This window comes from Leuciscus leuciscus (assembly GCF_965113295.1).
Source record: "Leuciscus leuciscus genome assembly, chromosome: 8".
NCBI classification, from domain to species: domain Eukaryota; kingdom Metazoa; phylum Chordata; class Actinopteri; order Cypriniformes; family Leuciscidae; genus Leuciscus; species Leuciscus leuciscus.
Genome location: NC_138732.1, coordinates 26,148,902 through 26,166,748, shown reverse-complemented (window position 1 = coordinate 26,166,748; position 17,847 = coordinate 26,148,902). Strand labels below are relative to the sequence as shown.

The following is a 17,847-nucleotide window of genomic DNA, read 5'->3' as shown; positions in this document are numbered from 1 at the left end:
ATCCTGTTTAAATAGGCTATATGGGCCATTCTACAGAATTGGTTCAAAGTTAGAGTTGGAAACACACCACTCGCGTCTCTGTCAAGTCGAAGTTATTCGCGGACTTGGAGCTCTCGGCATCTCGAAAATGATATTGATAATTTGTCGTCCTCTTTTTGTCTCAAAGTCTGCTTGCCATGGTCCAAAATGTTTGAACAAAACAACAACAGCGTGAGCGTACCGCTAGGCGTAACCCAGTTGTCCACGTGACTGGCGACTCCCTCACACCTGCTCACACGTCCCGGTTCCTTGGTTAAAATAGTTGGGACCAATTGGGATATTGTAAGTAATCAACTAAACAAAATATATAACACTGGCCTAGTGGTTTTGGGATATTTTACTGCTAAATTCTTACATAGTGCACCTTTAAGTGTAGAGTGTCCGAACTGTATATGCCCCCATCTATATATTTCTAAATTGCTTACAAGCACATCTATAAACAAACGCTGGAGTAACCAAAGCACTAAAATGACCAGCTCAGGTGAGCAAACCTTCTCAGATATCCTTCCACATCATAATCTACAGGTAACAGACAAAACCAGTATCTGTTAACAAGTGTCATCTGAGCAGATGTTTGCCTATAGTTTCCATTAAGTTTTCAAGTTTTGCCACTAACCATTCAGATTTAGTTTTTTTTATGCATCAGCTAATGCCAGTTCCAACACATGTTTTACTGACTGTTTCTTTATTGCAATAATGATTCATGATTATTATCAGGCAGGTGATTATTTTAAGACAAGCCATAATGCTTTCCAGAATATATAGGATATCATGTACAGAGACCTATGGTATGTCTGATATTGGGTCCAATAATTCAGAACCAATATAATGAATTACATCCTGCTATGGTGTAGCAGCATCACAGCTCATGTTATACCAAGCTTTTATTGTACAGAGGAAAAGGACATAATTAAATCAGTAAAAAGTTAAATAAAACTGTAACAAGCGGCTGTGGAAGTATGTATGAGAGAAAGACTGAAACTGACCAATGTTGTGGCAAAGCCAGATCCAGATGGCACGCAGTTTGTCTAAATCACAAAAATCTAAATCGCCCCCTGTGTGATTGTCTGGGTGATTGCTTGCACTGAAAAAATCTGCTTGATTCTGAGCTGCAAATTACAAATCCAAATAAACACATCAAACTACTTGCTCATCCAAAATCACAGACATACAAGTAAGACATCTGATCTCTCTCACCTCTCTTCCATTTTTGATTGCATGTGTGTCAACCTTGTGGCAGACCTCAGGGCCCGGGATTAGGTCCTTTTGAAGTTTTCTTCTGGACCATGGCCCATTTAATATGTGTTTTCCTGAGGCAGTGGTTGACTACTTCCTTGACTCTCCCTATTTCTTTATTGAGTTCTCAATTAATCTAGGATAGAATTTTTTTTTTCCTTTTTTTCAGACAGTTGGCATTTAGCCAGTGACCTCTGTTCATCTCTATCCATCATTGCCTACTTTTCAAACACAGAGCTCTTGATTGGCTCTTTTGTATTGACTGATTGAGGTCCTGCTGTCATTCTACATGTTTTGCCATCAGTGATTGATGACCCACCAATCTTTAACTTCCACTCTTTATGCAGAACTACACTGATAGCGTCTTCCTTTGGGATATCTTCAATCGGTCCTTGTTTGGATTGAGTCATCTTTGCAGCTTCCTTGCAATCATGTTTGCTTTGTTGCTTATATCCCAGGGTCCGCCATGAGGTCAGAGTGTAAACAGGGGCTTCCCCTGATGCCCCAGAGTTGCTGTTGTTCATTTTGTAGTTGTGGAGGTCACTGGTAAAGGTGTAGAGGTTATTAAAGCCTTTCAGCACAAGACACGTGCAGGATGCCAGTAACCTCTTCTCTTCCCATCCTTCACTGTTTATGCTCCAGACATGAATGATGATAACTGTGAGGCTTGTTGAACAGAGGTGAGCTTTTACTTTTCTAAGGAGTTATACTTTTTCACCCGGTGGATGATGACAAGGGGGAAAATAAATCAAATAAGCTTGGACTGAAAGAGTGACTGAACCATAACTAAAGAATATAATGGAGGTCTCTTTTGACTTGGGACAGTAAGTAACCACCTAGCAACTACCCATGAACACCATAGAAACTGCATTGCAATGCAATAAAACTTATTCAGAAAACTTGCTGTATGACAAGGTGCCTAATAAAATAATGTTTTATATGAGTGGTGCAGGTATGACAGCAGAACCCGGAAGACTTATTCGCCACTGGTTCCTTTGAGAATCTCCCTTGTGGTTTTATAATGTGTTTTTTTGATTTATGTGTAAAATAAGGTCTGTGGTTAACATAACTTGACCATAGTTTGACGTTCTGTTCTACAACATGAATTACACACACCCACATCAAAAACATGAAATTTGAAGCAGTTATGTTCATTTTTGAAAAAGTATGTTTTTAAATATTAAATAAGACAGCTTGGGGTGTGAGTGTGTGCTGTTTACGTGTACAACAAAATATCAAAGTATCGTCAAGTTTTTTACCTCAGACTTTATTTTACTCATAAATTGAAAATGTATTTGTTTTTATTCAGACCAATTATATATATATATATGTATCTATATATCATACATAATCATTTATTAAGGTGAAATATGAGGTTTGAGTTTTATCATTCCATATCATTATCAATTCATATTATTTGACCTGTAAAGTTGTTTAAATTGTAATTTTATGGTCATCTCATCTATGTAGTTCAATTCTAATATCTGAATAGGCAAGCATTCACATTTTCTTCAGACAAAGATCTGGAACAAAAACCGGGTTTAGCCTATATATATATATATATATATATATATATATATATATAATGTGGGAAATTATATCCAGTGTAATTACAGAAAAAGCCTTAAAGTGAATGGCACACTGAATAAATCCCTAAGAGCATTACTGTGACGAACCCATGTTCTTGTCCCTACGTATCACACTGACAGATGCTCTCAGACATGTGTCCACTTACACACTACTCATAGTACTGTGGTAATCACATCTTTTCATGAAGGCACTTTGATAGCTCCATCTCACTCAGTGTATAATGAATAAACGAACTCCTTACAGGTATGGCCATTACTGGACTAGCAAACGAGATCTCTGTATAGCTCACACCCAGAATAGGATATCTTTCATGTATTTAAAGCTACAGAAATTGATTTTAGCTACTACTGCCAAAAAATCTAATTATGTTTCTGAGGATACATAAATTGGAAATTATTTGTTTCAAGGCATCCGAGTAAGAGAGACATGCACATTTAAAGCTGGTGCAACTTTAGAGTCCAGAAGTCAAAATCACTCTACCACCCATGTTCTTCAATGCAACTAAACCCGAAGCATGAGGTGAAACATCCTTGAGAAATACATGTGGCTGACGAATTCTGATGATTTCGATACTATTATGGCGCTTTTCCATTACCAGTACCAGCTCAACTCGACTCGACTCGACTCGACTCGCCTCGTCTCGGCTCGCTTTTCGCTCCGTTTTCCATTGCAGATAGTACCTCCACAATAGTACCTGGTCGTCATAGCGACGCCGCAGGAAACTGCCGTGACTTAATCTTTTACGCGAGACGCGCGAGACACACCCGCTACCCACACACACAGGACAATGGAGGAAATCGAGTGTATGCTGTTTTTGGATGTTTTTGTTTTTGTTTTTGCTGTTTTTTATTCAGGATACTCCGTCTGGCGCGTGCAATGATGACGCAGTGAATAGTGACGATTCTCTCTGACCAATCAGCAGTCTGCCGTGTTTCCACGTCACATTTTAGTATCGCCTCGGCTCGCCTCAGCTCGCTTGGAACCTCGCCGGAGGTGGTACGAAAAAAAGTACCTGGAAGCGGGTACAGGTACAACTTTTACACAGTGGAAAACCAAACAGAGCCGAGCCGAGTCGAGTCGAGGCGAGCCGAGGCGAGCTGGTACTGTGTAGTGGAAAAGCGCCTTTAGTATTATAGAGGTTGGAGCTAGTTGCTGCACATTTTACTCCTGTGAATATTTCTCAGCGTGGGTTTATTTTTGAAGGTCAGACAATCTGTTGAACATCGAACCGTTATTGCATTGTCACTATATGGGGTAAGTTACAATGGAACCTCCCATTAAATAACTTATTAAACTTTAAATGGTAAAACAGTTATAAAAACACAGAAGAAGCATTTGTGTAATTGGAGTTTTGACTCAAAAGCTTATAGTTACTGAGATATAAGACTTGTGACAACTAGCCACAGTCTACCGTTTGTCCTGTTTTAGATACATAAACATATATTTTTAGTAAAACAATGTGGGATCTTTCTGAAAAAATTTTTTCCTCATAGTGTACCACAAATTAAATTGAATCCATTAAAAATACGGGTAAAATGTACATGTAATGCTCAAACCTACATACCTTGTTTCAAGTACTTTTGACTTTGTGTAATGATGGCTTTATGTGATGTTGTGTCCTCTTCTAAGGTGCTGGACTGTTATATACATGGATCACTGGGCTGGGATGTGTAGCACTGGCAGAATGAGGGGATGACAGACCTTAAATTACTACAAAGCAGCTGATGTTGAACAGTACAGCACTTTCTTCCAATCACTGGCCCTTATGGGTCATCCTCCAGAAGACCAAAGGGGCCATGAGCACCAGAATAGTTGTAGAAATGTCAGAGAACATTAACATTTATGCATTCACCAGATGCATTAATCCAGAACAACTTAAATTGCATTCATTGCATTGTAAATGTAGGCCTACATATTTTAATCAGTTTTTGCTTTCCCTGGAAATCGAACCCATGCTCTACTGTTTGAGCTACAGGAAAGTCTAAAGCTCATTTAGAAAGTTGAGACATCGGATAAATATTTCAGATTCCTCACAATTTCTAGGTCACTATTCAAGTAATATTTGTGAAACTGCTCAACTCCTTTGAACAAATGACCAAATGTTCTTAATCTCACTGAAGCACAAGCAGCTCTTTGCATTTTTTCATCAGCATTTCTTTACACAGACTTATAGAGTTCATGCAGCTCTTGTGCTGCCGTCATCATTAAAGCAGAAGTGATTCTAAATGAACCAGAGATTCAAATTTGTGTTTTAAAGGGGTCATCGGATGCCCATTTTTCACAAGTTGGTGTTATTCTTTAGGGTCTTCATGTACATTTTGTAACATACAATTCCTCAATGGTTGTGTAAAACAACACCCTTTTTATGTCCTCAAAAACAGCTCTTTTCACCGCGACCCGTTCCGGTGCATGTCTCTTTAAATGATAATGAGCAACTGCTAACCCAGGACCACTATCGTCAAATACGATTGACAATTAGCATACAGTTAGGATTGGCGGTATGGTTCTGTTCTGGGCAAGAACTCCCAGCGCATCCATGTAGCCTAGCATGGATACGAGCAGGAAAAGCAGCAATAACCTCCCTTAGGGTAAACAGAACAGAACCCATATGAATGTATTGCAGATATCATTAATTAATTTTAATGTACAACATCATTAGAGAATTTTTGTCTGATTCAGGGGGAATCAGAATGCCAAATCCTGACTGACGAGATGAGGAGCTGGGAAAGAAGGAGAGAATTAGCTCCTGAGAAATGCGATAGCTGCTGATAATACTGAAGGAGCTTATATATGTATACACTGATAGGCGTCATATTCCTATAGGTAGACGTGGATCAGCTGAGAGTCAGCTGATGCGAGCTTGACTAACGTGACCTGCAGGAACTGACGCTGCGTTTAATTTCTGTCAGGACCACTATAGTCAAATACCATTGACAATTAGCATACAGGCGGTAAGGTTCTGTTCTGGGCAAGAACTCCCAGCGCATCCATGAAGGCTAGCAGCAATAACCCCCCCCAGAACAAAACCATATGCCAATATCCCCCAACACAAACTGACAGCGAAATTCTGGATGTCTTTTTCACACTATCTCCAACACGACTGATGCTGACAGAATGGTTAATACATCCTGATATTAGTGGCATAGGCGCATATGTTAGTGGCACTGTAGATCCAATCTAATGGGGGAAGCATCACCCCAAGCTGGAGCCAGCAGGGACACATTGCAACAACCGTGTTGCTGTAGTCAATTTAACAGTGTATGGGATCTATTGGGGGAAACTTACACCATTTTACACAGATTTTACACAAAATCTGATAAAACAAGCATGTTGTATAATCGCAGAACTATTGCTAAAACTAGTGTAGTTTGACAGGGGAAGCATACACCCTACTACAGCAATAGCTCCGACTAGCGGCAACAAAACTGATACAACAAGCATGTTGTATAATAACAGAACTATTGCTAAAACTAGTGTAGTTTGGCAGGGGAAGCGTACACCCTACTGCAATAGCTCGGACTAGCAGCAACAAAATCTACATAGGACTAGTATTAAAACTAGTGTAGTCGTCGTAATGAATTCCATTGGTTGTGGAGGTGAAGATGATGACTCCCATGATTCCACACTCCTTCACAGGATCATCAAGCTACAATGTTGTTAGTGTTGAATAACAGACCTCTGCGGTGAATGTACCTACTGTGTATTTTGCACAAGTACTGTATGTTACCGATGATCTAGATAAGCTTTAGCCACAAGCATGTGCTACTTAACACAGCATGTAGCAATAATCGGATATAATAAAGAACGAGCATTTTTCCAATGCAACCAGATAAGCCTAAAAGAAGCCTTAAGCCCAATTTATACTTCAGCGTCAAACTCACGCCGTAGCTAAGTCGTAGGCTGTGTGCATCACGCGTACCCTTCTGCGTACCCTGATGTGCACTCCAAAAACACCGGGTCAGTTCTACGCGAACCGCAAACACTGTGATTGGTCTGCTAGAACCCTTCCCTCGGGGCTCCCACTGCATGTGTAATTGCACGTTAACGCGGACAACGACACAGAAGTATTAATGAAAACCAACGCGTAGCCTACAGTGTAGAGGCACTGGCGTAGGTCCAACGCAGAAGTATAAATTGGGCTTAAGTAACAAGCATATATTCAATAACTTTTGCACTAGCAACCACCAGTACAGTAGGCTACTGATAGCAAGTTGCTGAAATGACAGCATATTGCTGATACCTGATAAGCTTAGCACACCATGTGACAATGACACCAGATACAAGCCTAAAACACAGCCATGTTCCAAATAACGACTGGGCTAAATAACCTTAAAACAACCATGTTTCCAATAGCAACAAACAGCTTTTAGAGCCACCAGTTTTCAATAGCAACAAGATAGCCTTTAGAACAAGCAGTGTTTTTAAAACAAGCATATTTCCAATACACTATAGCTTTAAGAACGCGTGTTTACAAGAACTAGATAGACCAAGCGTGTCCGATAACCGACAGAATCAACGCTGCTTGAATCTGTGCTGCCTAGTGCCAAAAGCACAGCATGTGCAACGCGAGCAGTTGCCAATGACAACAAAGAGTAATGCATATAACCAAAATGATCACATAAGCCTAGCAAGAGCATGTTGATGAAAATGACTAGATAAGCCTAAGCAACACGGATAGCATTAGCAACAAGCATGATGCCAATACCTTGATAGCTTTTAGCAATGAGCATTAAAAAGGAACTTAGCTTAGCTTTGTGAAGACTTTCAGAGATGAATGGAGAGTGGATCACATCGATTCCTTTGTCAATAATGCAGCAATGCGAGCAGCAATGCAGACTGAGGTCACTTCCAAATCAGGCCGCTTATGATCAACGCGGCGAATCTTGTGTTCAAGACTTCAAGTTCACAAACTTGAATTAATCTGAGGTGAAATCCTTGTGGGGAACGAATTCCTCTCACTAAATTCCCGATTGCACGATTGTGAGATGATGCGTTTTGCCTGCCGAATTTCGCCATTGAATTAGCTCCTGAGAAATGCGATAGCATAGGAATATTATTATCTCTGCCTTTATAAGCTCTGTGTTTTCAGTCATTGATTGTGTCACACTGCAATTCTGAGCACTCGCTCTTTGGTTTGCCGTGTTTTGGTTTTGATCATCTGCCTGGTTTCCTGGATTTCCCTGTTTGCCTGGGATTTGGACTCGATTGTTTGCCCTGTGTTTTTGATCTTTTGCCTGTTATTTGAATTACGATTAACCTAATAAAACTGCACTTGGATCCTCAACCTGTGTGTTTCAGAACGGTTCATGACAACTAGTGACTGTTTTTTCCGAAACACTGCTTTATGAAAATTCAAAACCTCAGAAAAGAATCAATGGTTCAAAGAGTCAGTGGTATCAAACTGTCAAAGTCATGTGATTTCAGAAACCGAGGCTTCGTTACGTCAAAAACATTTCCAAACGTTTAGAAATATCAATGGTTTGTCACTGGAGGGCGATGATCTCTGTGAACCCATGAATCATGCGGATTCACTGAGATCCATTGAACAAATGGGTTTGACCGGATCTCTGATCAGTTTTATAAATTTGTACACGTTTTAATTTGACATAAGTATAATTAAAAGGAATAATTTCTTAAATATTAATTTCTTAATTTCTCGAGTGCCTCATCTTCTTAATCTCCTCACGTAAAGGATTCGATTTCGATGGCTTTCATTTTTTTCCCCACCATAAAAACCACCACAGGTTTGTTATACCGTAAAAAAAATATTTTATTTTTTGTTGTTTGTTGATCACAAAGTACAAAGGAGATAAGGAAAACTAGGAAGCCGGGTGTATTCAAAGCGCCACCGTTACTGTTTATAATGCGTGGAATGGTGCGTTGTGATTGGTTGAGCAGAGAAGGGGGACTGGCATTTGTCACGGTTTGGAAAGAAAGGGAGAAAACATGACAGAATAACACGGCGGATATCGCATTTTACGTTAAATTAAAAATTGACTTTTCAATACTAATAAGATACAATACTGATTTTTTTGCGGGAACTAAATTTTTGCGCTTTGGAACCAAACTCTTCAAATGTTGGAAGTGTCTTTAACATGCCTAGTGTTGTAGTCAGGATGTAGCATGTAGCCTATAATAAAGTTTTGAAACTCTGTTTTTCTCATGTCTATATATTATGTTTTATTAACAAAGTTCGAGAGGAGCACGTTCAGATAATTAAACCTAATTAAACACATGTGGAGCACATTCAGATAATCAAACCTATTTAGACACGAGTGGAGCACACTCTGTTAATCAACCCAATCAACGAGTTAAGAGGTGTATATATACAGCAAACTTGCCTCTGTTCGTTGACAGTTTAACCGCATTTGGCCCCGCAGTACCTTCCTAACATGTCAGAATCGAGCTCTTCCCGTTCGATGAAAAATCATTTGTCCTTCAGAATCAGGAATCTTTGCCGCAATCCTCTGGTGTTATCTCGCGTAGTGGTGGGCAGATCGAGACAATGAAACAGTTGAAGCAAATGTGCCATATTGTGTTGGGGCTTCGAAACAATCCGACACCCGTCCCAACGGTGACACCTAGTGGTCACTTGCAGGTGTTGATCTGAAACAACCTTGACAACGAGCCATTAAAAAAATTTGTTTTGTTTTTATTATTGTATTTTTCTAATATGTGAAGCTTGTAACCTGTAGGCTCCTCACTGTGCATAATGTTATTTTGGTCATGAAAAATTAATATTAATAAATAAATAAAAAACACAATGTCTCACTTTGTTATATATTTTTATTCAAAAATATTAATTTCTCTGCTGTGGAAGGACTTAGCCTACTTCTTTTTTTACATATAATTTCTCCAGCCTTTGAAAAAATCCTCTCACAAGGGACACTTGTTGCTGGCATGCAAAAATATTTTTTAGCAAGGACATACAAATAATTATATTTCAAACAATGCATACCTTGCTTAGATGGCCCAGCAGTGTCAGTAGCAGGCTTAGGTACAGGGGGAATGCTACCATTCTCTGCACCCTGCAAAATGGCAGGATGAGTGCTCCTCAAATGGCGCATCATGGATGATGTATTGTTGCAGTAGGCTAGCTGCCGATCACAATACATACATCTCACTTTATTTGGGGTTTTCAAATGGAAATGCTCCCACACCACAGATGTACACACCACACCACACACACCACACACCTCTTCTGTGGAGCCTCCATTTTTATTTATCTATCTATCTCTTAATCTATCTATGTATCTATATATGTATCTATCTATTAATTTATCTGTCTATATATATTTCTATCTATACATCTATTAATGTGTCACTATATGTATACTCTGTCTGGCTGTAGCCTATCAGTCAATGTGTACATTTAAATGTAAGCCTAAATATAACTAAACAAATCGCACTATAAATGTCACTATATCACCAAAAATCCGCTATCTCAAAATCAAACTCCTCTCACAAAAACCCACGAGGTCAAGATGCGTTCCCGACCCTGTCAATCAAACGCTGATTCGGCGGACCATACCACCTGTCGAAACACTTGTGAAACACTCCAAAGCTTCATTTAGCCGTGACATGGGTGTTTTAAATCACGCTTCGGATCAGTGTTTCGAAACATCTGCACTTCGGGATCTCGAATAGTTTCGGAACGTAGGTTTCACGTCAGCCATCCCAAATCTCGCGGGCGTCAGTCAAAACACTGCAATCTCCTTCTGCGTATTTCTCTAAACCGGACCATTTAATAATTCCTGCCATAGAGAAGTGGACAATAAGGCAATGCTGCCCTCTTCACGCGAAGGAACAGGCCTTCCACCAGCGTCAGGACACCGCAGCACGCCCTAAGTAAGCCGCGCCGCAGATTCAGTCCCGGCCAGTCCACACTCTCAACATCTGCCGGGTCAACTCCTTCGTTTTCCGTCTCTGGTTGAACTTCGCATCGCTTCAGTTGTTGAATCACGAGCCAGTTTAACCATCTGGTCAACATTTTGATCGTGGAATACGCGTTTTAAATCGTTTCTGTACAAATGATTTGGCGTCATTAACGCGATGCTTCCTTGTGGCATAAACTCACACGCAAACAGTAGGTCGCACATTACGTGCAGACTGCACACAGAATCATTAAGAACCTATCGTTAACGCTGTCCTGCAATTTATCTACAAAAATCGCTTAGAAACTTAAAGTTATCGCATAGATGTATTTTTGAATCAGAAAAATAAATTCAAGGAGCACAAATTTATGCAAAGCTTTGTCTTTTACCATAAGTGGTCTCTTTTGAACTTCACTAAAATGAATACGCGTGTGCCACTCAAACCAGCAACAGATAAGTCACAGCAAAAAAACATTTAAATCAGACTGTACTTTGCTGTTTGATGATCATCCAACATCAAACAAAGATTACAGTATCAAACTGATGTGTCATAGGTGAATATACACAGGTTCTAAAAAGTTTTAGTCTTCTCATCATGTAAGCGCATGTTAAACCAATAAAAATAAATTAAAAAAAGAATATTTTCAAACGTTTAATAATCGATCTCTCAGCCCCGCACAGTTTCTGCTGCGCTTGGGATCCCAATTGCACAGGTTAAAACCATGGGTTCAGCCTCGTACATTGAATTCTGGGCATTCAATTGGATACAGCTGATTTCCAGGCACCGCATCCCATACAACAATACCCGCTCCTCTCAACGAATACCTTCCCCTTAGTGTGAGGTTGCCTCAGCTAATGGGGCAAGCTAAGCCATTTCATCCCGCCGTCTCTAGCTCTCCCCATTGTCCGTGGCCTGCAGACCCTATAGCGTTAGGATGCCTCCGCTAATGACGCAGACACAGATAACACTTCCTAATCCTCCCACTGCCTCTAACCTTTTTCCCTACCAGTGGCCTACAGCTCCTTCAGCAGCACCTAGCGTGAGGCTCCTTCTCTGGCTAACCTTCTCCATATCCCTGCTCCAAAAGGAACTCAGTTCTCTAGTAAAATTTCCTTCACTGCCGCAGCAGTGTCGCTCCCACAGGAGCTCAATTTCTCCAGGAGCTCTGCTTTTCTGGCCGTTTTCTCCACTGCCGCAGAAGTGATGTCTCCTCTGCTCCCGCAGGAACTGTTTCTCTAGGTAAGTTTCTCCACTGCCGCAGCAGTGATGTCTCATCTGCTTCCGCAGCAGCTCTGTTACTCTGGCTATATTCTCCACTGCCGCAGCAGTGATGTCTCCTCTGCTTCCGCATCAGCTCTGTTTCTCTGGCTATTTTCTCCACTGCCGCAGCAGTGATGTCTCCTCTGCTTCCGCAGCAGCTCTGATTCTCTGGCTATTTTCTCCACTGCCACAGCAGTGATGTCTCCTCTGCTCCCGCAGGAGCTCTTTTACTCTGGCTATATTCTCCACTGCCGCAGCAGTGATGTCTCCTCTCCAGTACCCTCACTATTCAGAATTAATATTCCCGTAACTCACCCGTTAAAACCCCTACTTGATTTTATTTCTCTGTCCAGTGAGCATTGGTCTCCCAGCGGACGTTGCATGCATCTGTTTCCTCTTTCTCCGTCCAGCGAGCTTTGGTCTTCCAGCGGACGTTGCATGCATCTATGTTTCCTCTTTCTCTGTCCAACGAGCATTGGTCTCCCAGCGGACAAGCATGCATCTGTTTTCTCTTTCCATGTCCAGCGAGCATTGGTCTCCCTGGGGACATAGCATGCATCTAGGTCTCCTCTTTCCCTGTCCAGAGAGCATTGGTCTCCCTGCAGACGTAGCATGCATCTAGGTCTCCTCTTTCCCTGTCCAGTGAGCATTGGTCTCCCTGCGGACGTAGCATGCATCTAGGTCTCCTCTTTCTCTGTCCAGCGTGCATTGGTCTCCCAGCGGACATAGCATGCATCTGTTTTCTCTTTCCCTGTCCAGCGAGCATTGGTCTCCCTGCGGACGTAGCATGCATCTAGGTCTCCTCTTTCTCTGTCCAGCGAGCATTGGTCTCCCAGCGGATGTAGCATGCACCTGTTTTCTCTTTCCCTGTCCAGCGAGCATTGGTCTCCCAGTGGACGTAGAATGCATCTAGGTCTCCTCTTTCTCTGTCCAGCGAGCATTTGTCTCCCAGCGGATGTAGCATGCATCTAGGTCTCCTCTTTCTCTGTCCAGCGAGCATTGGTCTCCCAGCGGACATAGCATCTATCTGTTTTCTCTTTCCCTGTCCAGCGAGCATTGGTCTCCCTGCGGACGTAGCATGCATCTAGGTCTCCTCTTTCTCTGTCCAGCGAGCATTGGTCTCCCAGCGGACGTAGCATGCATCTGTTTTCTCTTTCCCTGTCCAGCGAGCATTGGTCTCCCAGTGGACGTAGAATGCATCTAGGTCTCCTCTTTCTCTGTCCAGCGAGCATTGGTCTCCCAGCGGACATAGCATGCATCTGTTTTCTCTTTCTCTGGCCAGCGAGCATTTGTCTCCCAGCGGATGTAGCATGCATCCCTCCCGATCGGGCATTTCCAAGTCTTGCTGCTCCTCATTCGTCAGCCAGTAGGGCCCGTCCGCCTAGCGCAGTGAGCAGCCCTCGCCAGAGGCAACACGGGCCCTCGTGGTCAGGCAGCATAAATCACGCTGTTCCTCATTTATCGGCCGGTAGGGCTCGCCCGTCCGACGCTGTGAGCTACTCCCATCAAGAAACGGCGTGAGCCACCCCTGACTGGTTGTTCCAAATTACTACTGCTCCCCGTTCGTGAGCCAGCAGGCCCTCCTGGTCGAGCAACCAGGCTTATTCTCAAAACGCCAGCCCGACAAAATTCTGCGTTTTGGGGGATCTTTAGTCTGGCGGCTGTCCTTTGCTCTTTTTGCTTTTGGGGGAGTACTCTGGGTTCGGGCAAAAATTCCGAGCTCAGAGCCCTCCCCCCGGAGAGGACGCCAAATACGCATAATCTTTACTCTGTTTAATTGATGCAAGTATGAACTTGTGAAATTATGTTTTATTAAAGGGATACTTCACCTCTGGAAAGATGAATGTGTATTTAAAATAGGTCATTTATGTAGAAGAAATGTGAAATTTTTTTTGAATTTGGAGCTTTCTAGACTGAGAAAAGCCAGAAAATGTATTTTTGGCTTATGTGGATGAAAGACAACAACTCCCAGAATGCACTTGCTTCGCTGCCCTAGGAGGTCACTCCCAAGCCACGCCTACCGGTAAGAGAGCACAGTTGAAAACAGCAAGGCTAGGCTACTAGTGAGTCTCTGTGACGAGTTTGCCTGGGATTTCGAGATCGCCCAAAATGTCCGGGGTTTGGGTTTTGCGTTCTACAGTCGCCATTCATTATGTTTACTGTGGCGAGCAGGACGAGGCTGAGGGCCGCGGGAGAACGGCGCAAGGCCGGTGGCATGATTACTGATGAGCCGGTCTCGTATCTCTCACGGAGGAGCGGGAATTTTCTTAGCAATATTAAAACGCACATCAACCGATCACTTGTTTAGCGTTCATGTAAACACTACATTCAGATTCACCAATCGGAATGAATTCAGTTTGATTGAAACAAAAGGTGTGCATGTAAACAATGAATGGCGAATGCAGAAAGCAAAAGCCGAATCCCGGACATTTTGGACGATCTCGACGGCCAGACATGTCCGGGAAAAAGAGGATGGTAACCCCTACTACTCAGCTTTCTCCTACTACTCAGCTTTCTCCACAGAGCAAGAGCCTGCTAGCTTAGCTTCCAAAGAAAGACGGCTGACACTATTGTGTACATTCTGTGAGTGAGATCCCACCTCCTATGGGCGGGCTGAAAACATGCGGAACAGCTCCTCCTACTGGCTGTAGTCTTTAGCCTCTGGCCAAAAAATCCTCTGATGACGCAAAATGATGATTTTTGTGTCATCTGAGGATTTTTTCCAGACAAAAAATACAGAAATCTCTCGTCTCAGGGGGATATGAGGGTGGAAAGCACGGTAATTCGAAAATACTACAGGTTTTCTATACAAAGCTTAATGCTAAATCCTGAAGTATCCCTTTAACAAAGATCGGGAGGAGCACGTTCAGATAATTAAACCTAATTAAACACATGTGGAGCACATTCAGATAATCAAACCTAATTAGACACGAGTGGAGCACACTTTGTTAATCAACCCAATCAACGAGTTAAGAGGTGTGTATATATACAGCAAACTTGCCTCCGTTCGTTGACAGTTTAAGGGCGCTTTCACACTGGCAGTTTAGTGCGGACCGGGGCACGGTTCGCATGAAAAATCGCTAATGTGAACGCTGTCATCGGACCCGGGTGCGCACTAGAGTACCGAACCCGAGACTACCTGGAGGAGGTGGTCTGAGCTCGGTTGCTCCCGAACCGTGGCGCGGTTCGCGTTAATGTGCAAGCAACACGGACTCGGGTGCGTGCTTGTTCAGGAAGTATACTATCCCGCCATGCGTATCACTGTCGCATCAGTGAAAAATCTTCTGCGAGCAGCAGAAACACGGCGTCCCCTGGATATGTGCTGAATTACACCATGTAATGAACATAAACGTAGTTGTCTCTCACTATGTTGTGCATAATAGCACCCAAAAAACAAAATTACAGCTATGCTCAGTCGAGTTGTATTCTCCATGCGTTTTCCGTGTGCGTTTGCGATGACGTAAGATCACTGCAAACGCACCTGGGTTCGATACAACTAATTGAGTGTGAAACCAGACCAACGCTGCGGGGGGCGCCGGGAACTAGCGCACTCGGGTTCGGACCGCAGCAAACGAACCCAGTGGAAAAACGCCCTAACAGCATCCCTCCACCACCTCATCTCCTCACTTCTAGTCTTAAATACTCTTACAACAACAGGGGGAGTACTCTTGGTTCGGGCAAAAATTCCGAGCTCGGAGCCTTTACTTTTTTACTTAATTGATGTAAGTGTGAACTTATGAAATGAGACATAAATCATACCATGTCACTAATCAAACTTATCAGTCATATTCAGTTCAAAATGTACACAGAAATCAAAGGCAAGCACTTCATAGTGCTTTTAGCAATGCTTAAGCATTTATGTAAACATATTGTGTGCTGAGTTCGTTCAATCAGTGACACTGACACAGCAAATATGCAAATAAGGACGTTATCCCATGGTTTAGTAAATGTGTGAAACAGCAGCGTATGAATACCCAGGATTAATTGTTAACCTCGGGTAAATGATGATCAGTGTGAAACGTGAAGCAAGATAACACAGGTTTCCGTTTACCTGGGGCTTACAATCACCAAGGGTTAACTATTTCAAGTGTGAAAAGCCCTCATGTTTTTCATTGTAATGAAAAGAGAAGTTCATATATATAAAAAAATATATATAAAAAAATGTCCTTCCCCCTTTTTCTTACTATCAACATGAAGATCCCACAGTAAATAGAGCGGCTAACTCTTGTGGAACATTCTAAAACAATAGAATATTAAGTTATTCCTGGAAAAGATGTGATAGATATAACTACACCATCTGTACAAGTAGCTTATGTCTTTATGAAAGCCTTATAAAACTGACCTTGTTTTTGATCAGCTTCCATCGTCCCTCCTGGGTGATTCTGCAACAAAATCAAACAGAAATATATATATAAAACATTTATAACCATAAAAATTTCATAAGAGAGCCAAGTTTCATTGTCCTAAAGCAAAAATTGCCACGTACTGCATTGCAAAAACAACATTTTATATTCAGAATATAAAAGAAACATGCAGAACATCATGCCAAGCACAAACAGCAATGAACAGCAAACCTTGAACTGCAAACTTATCTATATTTGTTAAACATATCACTGTTTGGTTGTGTGTGTGTTTGATTGAATGTTTAATGGGATGCATTCAAAGACACTATAATTGTTTTTATGTTGTTGACTTAAGCACATTGTGTTTGTCTTTGCTTGTGACTTTGAAGAAGATGAGACATGTTATGACCAAATCATACAGGAAACCAACTGATTCCAAAGAGACAACTATTAAATACTATTTGTTGCCACTGTGTCTTAAAAAATAACTCAAAACCTTCATACCTCCATGGACAATTGCCTATTTGAAGTGAATTTTGAAGGTGTGCACTCAACTTGTGTCGTCTGCTCTGTTTAAAAAAACTTGTTGCAGCATGTTTTGCATGTTTTCCTCTCCAAATCGTTCTTTGCCTAAATGAAAAAAATATATAATAATCCAAATAAACATTGGTCAGTATCGGAAAATGTAACCAATGAACTAAAATACAGCAGCAACAAAGTAAAACCACAGACCATGAATATGTAACCTATCAAACCTAGACAATATCAACAGATGTGATAAAGTGAATTCATCGTAAGGCCTATTTACAATTATTGATTTTGATATCCCACAATCCTGTGCATTCCATTCTTTGACTGTTGAGCTAAAAAATAAAGATGGTGTCTGAAATTTGAGGTTTGTGGTCAGTATGTGTGTAAAGTGTACATTTTGACCAACTTATCCCATTTTTAATGACATTTCTAGCGAGAAGTTCATATTGTAGTAATTAAATATTCAATGCGCTTCTTGCACAACTACTTTCGCGTTCTACTTAGTACATATCGGGAGTTTCCGGTTATGGCAATGGCTACCATGGCTACTTACTACACTCGCTGACTCCAGGATCTTCCAAAGATCAGCGTTAATGATGATGTTTTTTTGTTTTTTTTACAAGTAAAGCCCCATCAAGCAAGCTGGAGGAAGGAGAAACACACTACTAACATCTACTAACTTTTATTTTATTGTCAGAAAGTTTTATTTGTAATTGTACTTCTTTTTTTATAGGTTGGAGTTAGGGATGCTTCGCCTGTGGTGGAAACGCATTGCAAGTGCTCATGTGTCAGGCACTGCTTTGTGCAACCATATTGTTGCTTTACCCATTCGAACTGCTCACTACTCCCAGTTTAATATAGCAGTTGTACCCCCTGTGCTTAGCTGCACAGAAACAGAGCAATGCTGGCATAAACCACAGACAATGGTAATCATTGAACCTCTTTAGTTGATTTATAAGTGTGTTCTCAGGAT

The 17,847-nt window shown here is 41.6% G+C and overlaps 1 long non-coding RNA gene across 1 annotated transcript in view; it reads right to left on the bottom strand.

Moving 5' to 3' along the window:
• The window catches only part of LOC309504606, a 384,924-nt gene that overhangs the window by 243,181 nt on the left and 123,896 nt on the right, over positions 1-17,847 (bottom strand). The gene's annotated exons all lie outside the window — the stretch shown is intronic.